Source organism: Gopherus flavomarginatus, chromosome 8 (genome assembly GCF_025201925.1).
Source record: "Gopherus flavomarginatus isolate rGopFla2 chromosome 8, rGopFla2.mat.asm, whole genome shotgun sequence".
Classification (NCBI taxonomy): Eukaryota; Metazoa; Chordata; order Testudines; family Testudinidae; genus Gopherus; species Gopherus flavomarginatus.
Window position 1 is genome coordinate 21,415,395 of NC_066624.1, and position 16,171 is coordinate 21,431,565.

At 48.9% G+C, this 16,171-nt stretch overlaps 1 protein-coding gene across 2 annotated transcripts in view; it reads right to left on the bottom strand.

Annotated features, from left to right (window-relative positions):
- LOC127056613 (G-protein coupled receptor 12-like) overlaps positions 1 to 14,176 on the bottom strand; it is a 62,919-nt gene extending 48,743 nt beyond the window's left edge. Inside the window, exons 1-2 of one of the 2 annotated variants that reach the window (XM_050964688.1) lie at positions 14,006 to 14,176; positions 10,818 to 10,909 (exon numbers count right to left, since the gene is read on the bottom strand). The gene's annotated coding sequence lies outside the window, so the exon portion shown is untranslated. Of the gene's footprint in view, positions 1 to 10,817; positions 10,910 to 14,005 lie in introns of those variants that run through there. The other variant, XR_007775857.1, reaches the window with a different exon arrangement.
- Positions 14,177 to 16,171: the final 1,995 nt, after the last annotated feature.

Sequence of the window (16,171 nt, forward strand, 5' to 3'; positions counted from 1 at the left end):
ATCCATTTTACCTGGAAGGTGATAAGGGCCAGATCTTGTCAGATTTAATGGGACTTAGGTGCTTAGGCACTTCAGAAAATCCCTCAAGGTGCCTACCTACATCGTTAGCACCTAAATATCTTCTAAATGTGGTCCTAAAATATGAGACTGATGGGTGGCAGTATAACATAGCCAGCCAGCCCTCAATTGTTGTATCATGTTGAATTTACTCTGTAATCTGTTTGGGAGATTCACTTGTTTATGGGAAGCACCTAGCATACTTTTGAGGTCTCAAAAGGAATGTGTGGCTACGTAGGGGAGGAATGATGTGCTGGGGGGCTAGATAAAGGATTTTGGTTTGATCCTGTTTCTAGTTATTGCATCTGGGCTACATTTCCCCCCACAAGTGACGTTTCAGTCCCAAAGAAATGTTTAGAGAAAGTTCTGAGCGACTGGGATGACGCAGCACTGCTGCTTGCTCCTTGGCTGATTCGGTGAATGCGGGAAGAGTGGCGAGGAAGGAAGTGTAGTCTACTCCTATGCTATAGTTTTGGAAAACCTGCCTTACTCTGTTGAAATCATTTCACTCATTCACCTGCCATTTCACCACCGTGTGATTTCTCAGCTACGGAGTGAAATGCACAGCCTCATTACCTTGATTTATTGTTCTAAAAAAATGGAATTCAACTGGCGAATACATTAATAGCCATAGGTGTCCTCATGCTGATTTATGAGATGTCAATGCCAGAGCTTCAATGTAATTGATCTCTGGGGGCAGATTCATAAATGCACTTATGAAACTAGGATCATAGAAAATGTCTGCAGGGACAATGTGGCAGGTATTAAGGAGGAAGTCACAAAACCAGTTCACGTAGCTGCTGCACAGATTCCTGGATCCTCGTTTGATTTTGTTAAGTGAATTTTATGCCAGTGAAAGTTCCCATATTGACAGCACCACACTGATGTCTCTTGCTTACCCACAGAACGGATGCATCATGGACAATGGTAATATGAGCATTTCCTGCACCATCAGACCTGGCTTGGACAGATACACCTCTAGGAAAAGGAAAGTAGTTCAAGCTTCACACAATTCGTTGGTCCCTGTACAGACAATGCCAGAATTGCGGTTGTCTGTGTAACCTTAATTCAGCCCCCCTGTGCATATTGTGATAGACCCAGGCCAGCTGGGTACAACAAAGTAGTAGAAGGCAAATATACTGGCCACTGGACTGGCAGTTTTCTGTTCCCTGACTGACCAGAGCAGGGGCTGCTCCAGACTAATGAGAACACCTGACTCTAATTAACCTGCAAAGAGTCAGGTAAGGCCATTAAAGTAATGTGAACACTTGACTCTAATTAAGGCCCTTTTGATACTATAAAAGGGCTGTCATAACATAATCCCAGATTTGGACCTTAGCGTCCAAAATATGGGTGTTAGCATGAAAACCTCCAAGCTTAGTTACCAGCTTGGACCTGGTAAAGCTGCCACCACCCAAAAAATTAGAGTGTTTTGGGGCACTCTGGTCCCCCCAAAAACCTTCCCTGGGGACCCCAAGACCCAAATCCCTTGAGTCTTATAACAAAGGGGAATAAACCATTTTCCCCCCCCTTCGCCCTTCCAGGTGTTCCCTCCCTGCGTTCCTGGAGAGATACACAGAAGCAAGCTCCGTGAATCTAAACAGAGGGATTCCACCCTCTCTATTTCCAGTCCTGGAAAACACAAGTACCGATATAGCTAATCTCTCTTCAACCCCCCCCCCTCACCCAGAGGGAATGCAAAGTCAGGCTAGTAAATCTAACACACACAGATTTCCCCCTGACTTCTTCCTCCCACCAATTCCCTGGTGAGTTACAGACTCAATTCCCTGGAGTTCCCCACTAAAGAAAAACTCCAACAGGTCTTAAAAAGAAAGCTTTATATAAAAAGAAAGAAAAAGTACATACAAATGGTCTCTCTGTATTAAGGTGACAAATACAGGGTCAATTGCTTAAAAGAAATATGAATAAACAGCCTTATCCACAAAGAATACAATTTAACACATTCCAGCAACTACACACATGTAAATACAAAAAAACAAACCTATGGTCTTCCTATCTTTGTACTTACAACTTGGAAACAGAAGATTAGAAAAGCAGGAGGCAGAAAAATCCTCTCATAGCCGAGAGAGTACAGGCAGAAGACCAGAACAAAGGACTTACACACAAACTTCCCTCCACCCAGATTTGAAAAAGTCCTGTTTCCTGATTGGTCCTCTGGTCAGGTGTTTCAGGTTACTCCTTTCCAGGTAAAAGAACATTAACCCTTAGCTATCTGTTTATGACAAGGGCTCACTCCAGTCAGGCTGAAGAGAGCCAGAGGAAAGGAAGTGTGGCTGAAGGGCTGGTTAATGAAGACACCCTCAAGCCACTGGTAAGGGTGAAGAAGGGAGAAGTGGGAGAACTGTGACGAAGTGGCCCAGGGAAATGTAGCAACTCTGGCAGTGAAAGTTTGGCTGCCAACAGCTGCTACCATTAGGGTCCCTGGGCCAGAACCCAGAGTAGAGGGCGGGCCTGGGTTCCCCCCCAAACTGCCACTACAGAAACACCTCCTGCAAAGGGAAGACAAGTCCCTGTCAGGACAGGAGGCTAAACTGTTCTGAAATAAGCCCTAGGGACAACAGAGACTGTGAGAGTTCTCTCACCAACCTCCTTGCTGGGTTATGATGAAGAGGGCTCAGTAGACTGTAACCTTGGCCCTAGAGAGAGAAGGGCTACGTGGAGGGTCTCAGTGAGCCACTGAAGCTAGCACAAACCGCCAAGAAGCACGGGACCCATGGGCAGGGCTGCCCAGATGATTGAGGGAACCTGGGGCAAAGCAATTTCAGGGGCCCCTTCCATAAAAAAAGTTGCAATACTATAGAATACTATATTCTTGAGGGGGCCCCTGTGGGGCCTGGGGAAAATTGCCTCACTTGCCCCCGCCCCCTCTAGGCAGCCCTGCCCACGAGGCCAAGGTTGGAGCTCCACCATAGTATGCATGATACAGTCTTAAATTGCATGATCAGATTTTTTTTTCACAGACCCCCTGCCTCATTCAGTACACAGGACAGACAATGCTCAAATAATGAGCAGCTATTCAATAGTTTGCTCCTCATTGTTCAATGTGTGGCCCCAGGCTATATTTATGGCACACTATTCAAACCCTACTCTGAAAACAGAATTATGAACTTCCTCAGGGCCTTTTCTATGGTGTGCATCACTATAGTGCTGTATCTGAGTCCTTGATAAACATTAATTAATGTTTTTTTACAATACCCCTGTGCTGTGAGAGAGTGGTATTATGCCCATTTTACAGATGGGAAACTATGGCAAATAGAGATTAAGTATTCAGTAATTTCAATAACCCCAAAGTATCCATTAATGTTTGGTGCCCCGTATGAGATGCCTGATTTTGCAGAGTACTAAGCATTATGCAGCACTTTATATGCTCAAATAACAGCTTGCAGCTGTCAGTGCTCAGCACTTCTGCAAATCAGATCCCTGGGTCTCAGGTGAGGTACCCTGAAAAGAGGAACACACAATTAGTTACACCTGTGAAAAGTTGGGTTTAGACGAGGAAGTCTGTGACAGAGGCAGGGGTAGAATCAGTTCTCCAGGGCAGCACTTAATTTTCTTAACCTTGAAGCTATCCTTTCTCTTCCTGCAATCCCTAGCCTCATTCACTACACACCTTCCATCTTTGGCAACAGATGACGCAGGGGATCTTACAGACAACTGTCTCCTTCAGTACACAACTCTGATCCATCCCCAGAGCAGATCAGTTCTGTGCACTGAATGAGGTACTAACAGGCTTTGGTACAACGTGTGAAGGTGGGCCAAGCCCAGGGTATCTATACAAATATATTTTTTGCCCTGTAAATCAGAACATAGTGATCTTGCATTTTAAATGCACCACATGGTCAGAGATGGAACTGAAGCAAAAAAGACGGTTACTCACCTTTGTAACTGTTGTTCTTCGAGATGTGTTGCTCATATCCATTCCAGTAGGTGTGCGCGTGCCGCGTGCATGTTCGTCGGAGACTTTTACCCTAGCAACACTCGGTGGGCCGGCAGGGCGCCCCCCGGAGTGGCGCCGCTATGGCGCCGGTTATATACCCCACCCAGCCCGCCGCTCTTCAGTTCCTTCTTGCCGGCTACTCCGACAGTGGGGAAGGAGGGCGAGTGTGGAATGGATATGAGCAACACATCTCGAAGAACAACAGTTACAAAGGTGAGTAAACGTCTTTTCTTCTTCGAGTGCTTGCTCATATCCATTCCAGTAGGTGATTCCCAAGCCTTACCTAGGCGGTGGGGTTGGAGTGAGACGTTGCGGAGTGCAGAACCGCTGAGCCAAAGGCGGCATCGTCTCTTGATTGGGCCACGAGCGCATAGTGAGCAGTGAACGTATGCACTGACAACCAGGTAGCTACGCGGCATATCTCCTGGATGGGGATGTGCGCCAGGAAGGCGGTCGACGAGGCTTGAGCCCGAGTAGAGTGGGCGGTAAGATGGCCAATCGGGACGTGGGCCAAGTCGTAGCACGTCCGGATACAGGACGTTACCCATGATGAGAGCCTCTGAGCCAATATAGGCATACCTTTCATACGCTCCGCCACCGCTATAAATAACTGGGGCGAGCGCCTGAAAGGCTTTGTCCTCTGGATGTAAAAGGCAAGGGCTCGACGGACATCCAGGGGGTGAAGCTGTTGGTCCCTGCTTGATGCGTGCGGCTTCGGGAAGAAGACCGGTAGGAAGATATCCTGATTAATGTGGAAGGCCAAGACCACCTTGGGGAGGAAAGCCGTATGCGGGCGTAGCTGCACCTTGTCTTTGTGGAAGATTGTATACGGGGGGTCCGCCATCAAAGCACGGAGCTCCGAAACCCACCTCGCCGAAGTGATAGACACCAGGAAGGCCGTCTTCCAGGACAGGTACAGCAACGAGCAAGTGGCCAAGGGCTCAAAGGGTGGGGCTGTGAGCCGAGCCAGAACAAGGTTGAGATCCCAGGTAGGGGAAGGAGGCTTAACCGGTGGGTATAGGCGCTCCAAGCCCTTAAGGAATCTCGAAACCATCGGGTGAGAGAAGGTGGAACTGTTCGCCTCCCTTTGATGGAAGGTGGAGATGGCGGCTAAATGCACCCTTATTGACGAGAGTGCCAAACCTTGTTCCTTGAGATACCACTAGTCCAGGATAAGAGGGATCGAAACGGCCTCTGGAACTAGGGAACGTTGTGCACACCAAAGAGAAAACCGCTTCCACTTGGCGAGGTATGTCGTCCTCGTGGAGGGTTTCCTGCTTCCCAAAAGGACCTGTTGGACCTGGGCAGAGCAGCGGAGCTCGGATTGGTTCAGCCAGACAGTAGCCACGCCGTCAGGTGTAGGGACTGCAGGTCTGGATGGTGAAGCCTGCCGAAGTCCTGCGTTATAAGATCCGGGCAGAGTGGCAGTGGTATCGGGGTCGTTAGGGATAGGTCGAGCAACATGGGATACCAGTGTTGCCTCGGCCATGCAGGGGCTATCAGTATCAGTCTGTCCCTGTCCCTGCGGAGCTTGAGCAGGACTCTGTGCACTAGGGGAAAGGGTGGAAAGGCACAGAGAAGATGTCCCTTCCAGGGGATCAGGAACGCGTCCGAGAGAGAGCCTCAGGAACGGCCTTGAAGGGAGCAGAATACCTGGCATTTTCTGTTTTCCCTGAAGGCAAATAGGTCTATTTGGGGAAAGCCCCACTTTTGGAATACAGAAAGGAGGATGTCCGGACGGATGGACCATTCACGGGACAGGAAGGATCTGCTCAGGCGATCTGCGAGAGAGTTCTGGACTCCCGGAAGGAAGGAGGCTACGAGGTCTATCGAGTGGGCTATACAGAAGTCCCACAGTCGCATCGCCTCTTGGCAAAGGGGAGAAGACCGTGTGCCCCCCTGTTTGTTTATGTAATACATGGCCGTTGTGTTGTCCGTGAAAATCGCAACACAACGGCCCTGTAGATGGTGTTGGAAGGCTTGGCATGCCAAGCGGACCGCTCTCAGTTCGCGAACATTGATATGCAGCGCCAGCTCTTGCGAGGACCAAAGGCCCTGGGTGTGAAGGTGCCCTAAGTGTGCACCCCAGCCCAGGGATGAAGCGTCCGTTGTTAATGACACCGAAGGCTGTGGTGGGTGGAACGGGCGACCGGCACACACCAGGGAAGGTGTCAGCCACCAGTTGAGGGAGTCCAGGGTTTTTGTTGGGACTGTGACTACCATGTCCAGGGCATCCCTGCGCGGACGATAAACTGAGGAAAGCCAAGTCTGGAGAGGGCGCATGCGTAGTCTTGCGTGCTTTGTCACGAAAGTGCACGCTGCCATGTGGCCGAGTAGGGTGAGGGTGCTACGGACAGAGGTTGTTGGGAAGGCTTGTAGCCTCTGGATGAGAGAGACTATAGCCTGGAACCTCTGTGGAGGTAGACTGGCCGTTGCCAGATTCGAGTCCAGCATGGCCCCGATGAATTCTATCCTTTGCGTAGGAAGCAGAATGGACTTGTCTAGGTTGAGGATCAGACCTAGATGGGAAAATAGGTCCTTGATGACGCTTACGTGTGCGGCAACCTGAGCCTCGGAGGTCCCTCGAATAAGCTAGTCGTCGAGATATGGGAAAACGTGAACTCGATGGCGGCGGAGGTAGGTGGCGACTACTGCCATACACTTTGTGAATACTCGAGGGGACGAGGAGAGGCCAAAGGGAAGGACCGCAAATTGGTAGTGGTGGCGGTTTATCACGAAGCAAAGAAACCTTCTGTGTGGGGGGTAAATCGCAATATGAAAATATGCGTCCCTCATGTCGAGAGCAGCGTACCAATCTCCGGGATCCAAGGAGGGTATAATGTTTCCCAGGGATACCATGCGGAACTTGAACTTCGTGATGAACTTGTTCAGAGCTCGCAGGTCCAGGATGGGCCGGAGGCCCCTTTTTGCCTTGGGAATTAGGAAGTACCTGGAATAGAACCCTCTTCCCCTTAGGTGCTCCGGAACCTCCTCTATAGCTCCCAACGCAAGGAGCTTCGAAACCTCCTGCAGAAGGAGTTGCTCATGAGAGGGGTCACTGAAGAGGGATGGGGAGGGAGGGTGGGAAGGAGGGGACGAAATAAACTGAAGGCGGTAACCACACTCGACCGTGCTGAGAAACCATCGGTCCGATGTTATCTGGGACCACGCAGGGAAGAATGCGGCAAGGCGGTTGGTGAACTGAAAAGGATCCTGGGAGGTAATTGGTACAGTGCTCCCGAGCGCACCCTCAAAAGTTTGGCTTCGGTCCCACTGGTGGTTTTGCGGGTCTGGAGTTGTTACCCCCTTGCGGGCCCGATTGGCGTCTGCGGGAGTTACGGCCTCTCCTTCTGGAGAAGTCCTGTCTTGGCCGAGGCGGGGGATAGTGACGCTGAGGTTGAGGGCGGAAAGGTCGCCTCTGGGTCTGTGGCGTATGCATGCTGAGGGACCGCATGATCACGCGGTTATCCTTCAAACTTTGGAGGCGCGGATCTGTCTTTTGGGAGAACAGGCCCTGACCATCAAATGGTAGGTCCTGTATAGTGTATTGCAGCTCTGGTGGTAGACCGGACGCCTCCAACCACGATATGCGCCTCATGGCAATCCCTGAGGCGACTGTTCTAGCTGCCGAATCAGCGGCATCTAGCGAGGCCTGGAGGGAGGTTCGAGCCACTTTTTTCCTCTCCTCCAGAAGAGCCGAGAACTCCTGGCGGGAATCCTGCGGGACTAGTTCGATAAACTTCCCAACCGACTCCTATGTGTTATAATTGTATCTACTCAGGAGGGCTTGCTGATTCGCCACTCTGAGCTGGAGGCCCCCGCAGAGTAGATCTTCCTTCCCAACAAGTAGATCTTCCTTCCCAACAAGTCCATGCGCCTGGCTTCCCTTGATTTAGGCGCAGGGGCTTGTTGGCCATGGCGCTCTCGCTCGTTAACGGATTCAACCACTAACGAACAAGGGGGAGGGTGTACGTACAGGTACTCGTACCCCTTGGATAGGACCATATATTTGCGCTCGACCCCTTTGGCTGTAGGTGGAACGGAAGCCGGGGATTGCCAGATTGTATCCACTCGAGCCTGTATGGTACGAATAAAGGGGAGGGCAACCTTGTCGGGGCCTCCGCTGACAGAATGGTGACCACTGGGTCTTCCACCTCAGGAACTTCATCCACGGGCAGGTTTATATTAAGAGCAACCCGGCGAAGGAGGTCCTGGTGTGAGTGGAGATCAATTGGTGGCGGTCCAGATGTGGACGTCCCCGCTACTGCCTCGTCTGGTGATGAAGAGGAGGAGACCCCAGGGACCACTGGGTCCTGAAGCGAGTCGTGGTCCTGTGGGACGTCCTGGGGTGGGTCTTGCATGGCCGAGCCCAGCGCTGGGAGATGTTCTGCATCCTCTGGAAGGGGTCTGCTCACCGTGGCCTCTGGCGCCCTATGTTCAGAGGGCCTCGAGCGTGGTGCTGGATGTGGGGCACCTTGGCTCTGATGGTAAGCCCAAGGAGTCCAAAAGGACCACTGCTGAGGGTCCTGCTGGTTGTCCGAGTCCCCATACGACGCCGATCCGGCATGAGAGGAGACTGATGGTGGACGAGATGGCCATGGCAGTGTGGAGACCGCGAAGTGATGGTGCCTGTGTCCGCTGGAACCGTCGCCACACGGTGCCGGGGAACGGTGCCGCGACCCTCTATGGTGCCGAGATTGCGACCGGGACCTGCGACCAGCTCGGTGCCGGGAGGTCGACCAGTGCCGGGAGCCGTAGTGTCGAGAGCGGCTGCGAGAAGCCCGGTGCCGTGAGTGATGACGGGACCTGGAACAGTGCCGGTAGTGTCCAGACGGCGACCAGGACCTCGAGCAGTACCGCGAGCACGACCGGTACGGGGACGGGGAGCGGTACCGGGACTGCGAGCGGTCGTGTGATTGAGAATGATGGCGGGACCGTGAGCGTCTACGGGACCTGAATAGGGACCGAGAGTGACGAAGTCCCATGGTACCGGGCGAAGAAGGTCTGACAAGGGCCGGCTTGCCTGTGGATTGGAGGACCCGCACCGGCGGTGCCGGGGGTCGAGGCAGCTCAGGCTCCGTTAGTGCAATCAGGTCCCATGCCGCGGAGAACGCCTCTGGAGTGGAGGGCACTACAAGCTCAACCGCGGCCCGCGCCAGGGAGCTGGTATGCACCGGACTCGACGGCTCGTCTGGGGCCGGAGTCAATGGTGCAGCGGAAGTTGACGTCGCGGCAGATGGCAGTGCTGGGCGGTCTGGTCTGGCTAAGCGGTCTGACTGCGGTGCAGGCACGGCCACCGCAGGAGGCTTGCGCTTCTTGCTTGTAGGTGACTTCGAGCGGTGCTGTGTAGAAGCCGGTGCCGGAGAAGGCCGGTGACTCGGAATCTTCCCTGAGGTCTGCTCCGGTGCCGATGAAGCGGCTGATCTCGGTGCCGGTGCCGGGGCCGAGGAGTGGGGAGTCAGCGCTGCCTCCATCAGCAGCTGCCTGAGGCGAACGTCCCACTCTTTTTTGGTTCGGGGCTTAAAGGCCTTACAAATCCGGCACTTGTCTGTCAGATGGGCCTTGCCCAAGCACTTAAGGCAGGCTTCGTGCGGGTCACCAGTTGGCATCGGCCAATGACAGACCGCACACGGCTTGAAGCCCGGTGAGCCGGGCACGGGCCAGGCACCGGGGTCGGGGAAGGGGCTGACCCCCAATCCCATCAAACTATCTACACTACACAAACTGAACTACTAAATACACTAACTAACTACAATTAAACGAACTATATACAATAAGAAAAGATGAGTGAATCGCTAGGGAGGTGGAGAACAGCACCTTGCGCTCCACAGTTCCAACGTCCGACATGGGCGGTAAGAAGGAACTGAGGAGCGGCGGGCCGGCAGGGGTATATAACCGGCGCCATAGCGGTGCCACTCCAGGGGGCGCCCTGCCGGCCCACCGAGTGTTGCTAGGGTAAAAGTCTCCGACGAATGTGCATGCGGTGCGCGCACACCTACTGGAATGGATATGAGCAAGCACTCGAAGAAGAACCCTCTGATCTCAGCACCACTGAGCTCCAAAGACAGCTGGCTCCAGACCTGGATCTTGCAGTTCAGGCTCACCTGCATAGCTAACCTGGCCATTTGAATGGGAAAGTAAAAGTTTTGTCAGGTGGCTCTTTGCAAGATGGCAGAGGCAAACTTATTCCCTGGGCTGTTCAATCCATCCTTTTAAAATAGCCAAGCACACTGGGCAGCCACCAGCCAATGCGCAAAAGTGAAGGCAGGATGCAACAAACTTCACGCAGCTGGCTTTTCAGCTTTGAAGGTCAGCTCTGAATAGCAGCTTGCTGGAGAGTCACACTGTAATATTCCAGACAGGCTAACATTGCTCTATTTTTAGCCTCCAAGCCCTCTTAAAACAACAACATCAACAAAAAAAACCTCATGTAGTCTCTCAAAAAGAGAGACCCAAAATATTTCAAATCTGCTGCATATCAATTCATGATGCATCTCCCAACCTTCTGCGAAACAATGAGTGAGACCCCCTCAAGCCTTTTCCCCAGCAGTTTCAATGAGATTGCTCTGAATTCAGTCTGACAGCACACAGCAAAACATGACCAGTTATCATGGCTACACTGCAATCTCTGATCCAAAGGTATTAAAGCAGTGCAAAAGTTGAAAGGCAGGATGTAGAGACAGACCCAAACCCACACGTTGGCTCCCAACAAACCAGAACTTCAGGGAACTCACTCTGTGGCTCTGGCTATACTTAATAACATGTGAAATGGTGGGTCTCAGATTGCACACATCATACTTACTTAGATTAGACAGCCCACTTCTGTGTCCATCTTAATAGCTACATGTTCCTCAGGACAGAGGTTGTATCTTCTTCCTTGTGCGCAGTGTCAAGCTGTAATAAATAACAATGGTGATGACAATAATGTGATGACTATGCTCACATGATAAACGTCATCTGATAAATTGCATTCATTGTCCCCTTGTGACTTCCTCACCTGCAGTTATCCCCACCAATCCACCCCTCCTGGGAGCACTCATAGCTTTCCAAACCCAGCAAACAGCAAAACAGACAAAGCAGAATCTCCTCAACAACCCTGACCTGGCAGAGAGGAGGTAGAGATCATGACCTAAGCGGTCCTGCTCTCTAGCCTCAGGTTCCATGATGTTCTGATCAATTGTCATGCTGATGGGGACAAGGTGACCTCCTGCATGTCAATTCAACCCTCGGCAGTGGGAAGGGGTTCAATGCAAAAAGCAAGAAAAAGTGCATCTCTTTTGCCCTCTGAATGCCACCTGCAACTATGGCTGTTACAGCTACTGGAGGACATATACACAGTGCCGGCTGGGCTTTGCACACCAAATTGCATGATGCTGGCTGTGATGCCGTATGATGGAAATATGACCATTTGTATCATTAATATTGCCACTGTTAGACAGTTGCAACAAATCTTGTACAAAATATGTCATGTAAGTATCAATGGAAAAGTTACCATCTATCAAATATGATTATCCTGTTTGTATGTATGTATCATCTTTGTATCTAAAGTGATGAATATTGACTATGTAACAATGTTTCCCATGTGTTTGCTCCTGGAGTAACACCCACAAAGTAGTTTACATTCAGTCTAGCCAGCACATTGTGAATGAACCATTCAAGTCAATGGCTCATTAAAGAACACAATCTGACATAGAACAAGCTTGTCCCCTCCAGGTGAGCCTTCCTCCGGACACTTCAGCCAAAATATTTGTAATGGCTGCTCCTATGAGTCATAAAAGCTTGCAAGGGCATGTGACTTGCTCATGTGATCCTGGACTCCATCTTGTGCCTGCAATTTTCCATAAACGAAGTTTAAGAGCAGCCCCTCCACATGGGAGAAGGTATAAAGGACCTTGGACGCATCTCCATTTTACCTCTTCCCTGCTCTGATCTCTGGACTGTGCACTTGCATTAAAAGGAGCGTATTGACTAGGGACTGAGGACCTTCCAATCTTCTGGAAGTTACCAGAGACTTTACAAGCCGGCAGTCTGCAACATCAGTGCTGCAAATCTGATCCAAGAACTTTGCAATGATTGCATGTACATGACTTCCTAAACCATTTTAACTCTCCTCTTCTTTTCATTATAAAAAAAACTTTATATTTTAGTTACTACAGGCTTGGCAACAGCATGATTATTGGGTGAGATCTGAGTTATATATTGACTCGGCTATGTGGCTGATCTCTTGGGATTAGAGGACACTATATGTGATGAAATTGGTTTTCAGGAACCACTCATCAGACGTCCAGTGTCTGGGTAGCAAAACAGGGAGACTGCATGTTGGACTTCTTGTTACTCAGCATAGTGAGACAGAAGTTTACTTTTGTTACTAGTCTGGTATATCATATGGAAGAATAGCCACCAGTTTGGGGTGAACCTGCCCTATTTCTGAGCAGTCTGTCATGAATTTGGTATTCTTAGCTGTGACCCACTGAGGCATGGTGACACCAGCTCCTAAAACTCAAGGGCTGTCAGGGACCTGAATCTTGGGAGCAGGAACTAGTGTGTATATCTCTATACTGTATTATCTGTTTCTTTAAGAAAGCAAAATGAGACCAGCCCTTCCCTCAGTTTGCCATGTGGTAAACTATCTGGAGAATGCTGGTGGACCACCTACTACCATGCTATCCATTCTGCTCCTTTATAATGCATCAGCTGAATACAATCCCCAAGAATCAGAGAGGGAAAAGACCTAGTCAGTACCTTCCCTATTGTGCCTGTGCCAGGACTTTGTCCAGTCCATTTTTAAATCATGCAAATAATGAGGATTCCACTGGAGAGACTGGGGCTAATAGTCTTCACTGCTAGAACTGTCTGAGCCAAATTTGTCTTTAATGGGGTTAACTAGAGACAAATTTGGCCCTCTCCCCTGCTGTCTAGTCTATATTTTCCTTTGCTTGGCTTCATCCCAATACTCTTAGTTATATCCCACCCACTCGAGACCCACTACAAGGAATTCCCTTTCCTCACCAGTGTTTACATCCTTTGTACCCTTGTGTACATTGCTCATGCACAGCTTTCATTGTCACTTGGCCATGCTCCTTCTGTCAGGCAGCGTATGCTCACCTCAGCTGGGTGGCACAGACAGGAGCAAACTGCAGCAGTTCAGTACAAAAATGCAGTGTGGAGGCCACTTGGAGGGTTAAGAGAGCTACGGAGTATGTTGCCTAGGCTGTATAGTTGCATGCATGCCTTCTGAACGCCCCTAGGCTGCTCCCCCATCTTTCTACTCCTGGTCCTCACCATTATGGCATCTAAGCCACCTTGGTACTCTCTCCCTTTCTCCTCCTGCTCATATCCCATACCTCAGCCAGTCCCCATACTCCAAGGGACAATGTGGCACAACAATGAAGTCGCAGGTCTCGCCCAAATAAGATTTCTGTGGATATTTAATGAGATAATGGGTGTCTATCTCGCTTAGCTCCCTCCTTAGAAGTCATTCCCTCCAGCCCCTTAAATATCTGTGCTGATCTTCTATCTCAAACCAGTATCGTTCTGGCACAAGAGACAGTTTCAGAACATGTTCTAATCCGAGTCCCCCGCAGATCACTGGGGGATCCTGCAATGGTAAGTGAGGCACTTACACTTATGCCAAAGTGCAAAAGCATTATAGAAATACAACTGATGAAAATGATCTATTTTTTTTCAGGTGTAGTCTCATCCGTAGTGGGAGCGGTTCATGGGACAGGCAAAAATTGCTAACATTCTCGTCTCAAACACACGCACCAAGACAATGACCATTCTGCACACAATCAGACATCCTAGTGCTGCTGTCTAAAGCACCCTTGTTTTCCCAGTGTCGGCATTGTTTCCTACATATTCAAAAGAGAAATAACATAAAGTGTACTTCTCCTGCCTCCTCATCAAAATTGTTCTCTCTACCTCTCTGGAGAATGACAATGGAACAGTCCGTAGAATGTTTCATGGCACAATGGAGGCTGTGATATTTACCAGCTGAATGATCTGGTTAGATGGATGAAAAATTCCAGGTGGACATGATTATTGTTGATTTAGCACCCACAATATGTTTGATACTATGTAATATACAAAAAAAAAAAAGCAGTCTTTTCCCACAAGAGCGTACAGGAAATCTCCATGATACTGCAAAATGCTGCCCAGTGGTGCACCTAAAGACACAGAGGAGAAATGGGTTTAGCACTTCTCAGCAGAGTTGATGGGCTTAAATTCAACTCAAAGAGCTGAACACCACAGCAATGTGGGAACAGATCTAAACTCTCTCAGGTGGGCTGGACACAAAGCTCTAGCTCTTTTGGAAAATTCAGATTTGACTTTCAACTGAAACCCAAAACATCTTTGTGGCCTCCAAATAAGCATGGATTTTTCAAAATGGAGTGATCATGGCTTTGTTTTGATTTATCAGATTAATCAGAGTGGAAGAATTACTTCTTGTGTCTTGCTTACAACACTCCTGCTAATACATCCCAGAATGATGTTTGCTTTTTTTTTTTTTTTTTTTTGCAGGTGTTACACTGTTGACTCATATATAGCTTATACTCCACTATAAACCCCAGATCCCTTTCTGCAGTACTCCTTCCTAGGCAAACATTTCCCTTTTTGTATGTGTGCAACTGATTGTTCCTTCCTAAGTGGAGTACTTTGCATTTGTCCTTATTGAATTTCATCCTATTTTCTTATGACCATTTCTCCTGTTTGTCCAGATCATTTTGAATTATAATCCTATCCTCCAAAGCACTTGCAACCCCTCCCAGTTTGGTATCATCTGCAAACTTTATAACTGTACTCTCTATGCCATTATCTAAATCATTGAAGAAGATATTGAACAGAACCGGACCCAGAACTGATTCCTGCGGGACCCCACTTGTTATGCCCTCCCAGCCTGACTGTGAACCACTGATAACTGCTCTCTGGGAATGGTTTTCCAACCAGTTTTGCACCCACCTTATAGTAGCTCCACGTAGGTTGTATTTCCCTAGTTTGTTTATGAGAAGGGCATGTGAGACAGTATCAGAAGCTTTACTAAAGTCAAGATATACCAAGTCTTGGTATATCTATACCAAGATATACCATGCTTCCCCCACTATCCACAAGGCTTGTTACCCTGTCAAAGAAAGCTACCAGGTTGGTTTGACATGATTTGTTCTTGACAAATCCATGCTGACTTTTACTTATCACCTTATCTTCTAGATGTTTCAAAATTGATTGTTTGATTATTTGCTCTATTATTTTTCCTGGGTACAGAAGTTAAGCTGACATACAGGAGTTCAGCCTAGATGATCTAATGGGTTCTCAAATTTGATGAAAACAAATTAAAATCCATGTGCCTCCCCCTCCCCAAACTTTAGCTTATATTTGTTAGTATGTATTTATAGAAAGCTTTGACTCACAGGAGTTTATCATGAAAATAATCATGAATATCTTATTACGGGCAGCAAAGTAATGCTTCTCATTCGTGATTGCAGGTCTGTCATTAACACCCAGGCCTTTGAGAAAGAGGAAAAGATGTTATGCTTGTGATAATGCAATGCTTTTTCTTTTTATGGGTCTTCATTACCAGCCTCTGTCCCCGATATAAAAAACTGGATTCTGATTCAGCTTTATTGACAATCAGTGAATGGCATCCTTGCTGGCTGCAGGGCAGGGGGAAATAGAAACAGGGTCGGTTGCCAGGTGTGTTTGTTATGGAGGAGGAAATAGCAAAGATGCTCTGTTTAAAGAAAACGTAGAGCTTGATTCCATTTTCAGTTACGCAATTTAAATCTGAAGTGACTCCACTGATTTAAATACATTTATTCCAGACTTACACCACTGTCACAGAAAGCAACATCTGGTTCAGGAGCTGTATTTTCCCTTTGTTTTGCTTTCTTCAGCAACGCATCCTTTAAATCTTTCAATGAGTGGATGCTGATGGCTCTCTCTCCGCGTCCTTGGTATGACATAGACCATTCAGAAAGCCCCCCCAAACCCTGAAGAGCCACAGTAGAATATCTTTTGGGATTGACCTCTTCTTATTATTGTGTCCTGCTGGGGAGTGTGCTCACTAGGGCTTAGCATGAAGCGAAAACCTGCTCTAGTGGAAGAGGAATGACGTTTCATTAAGAAACACAAAGTGTCAGCTAACAAAGTCTAGGACACTGG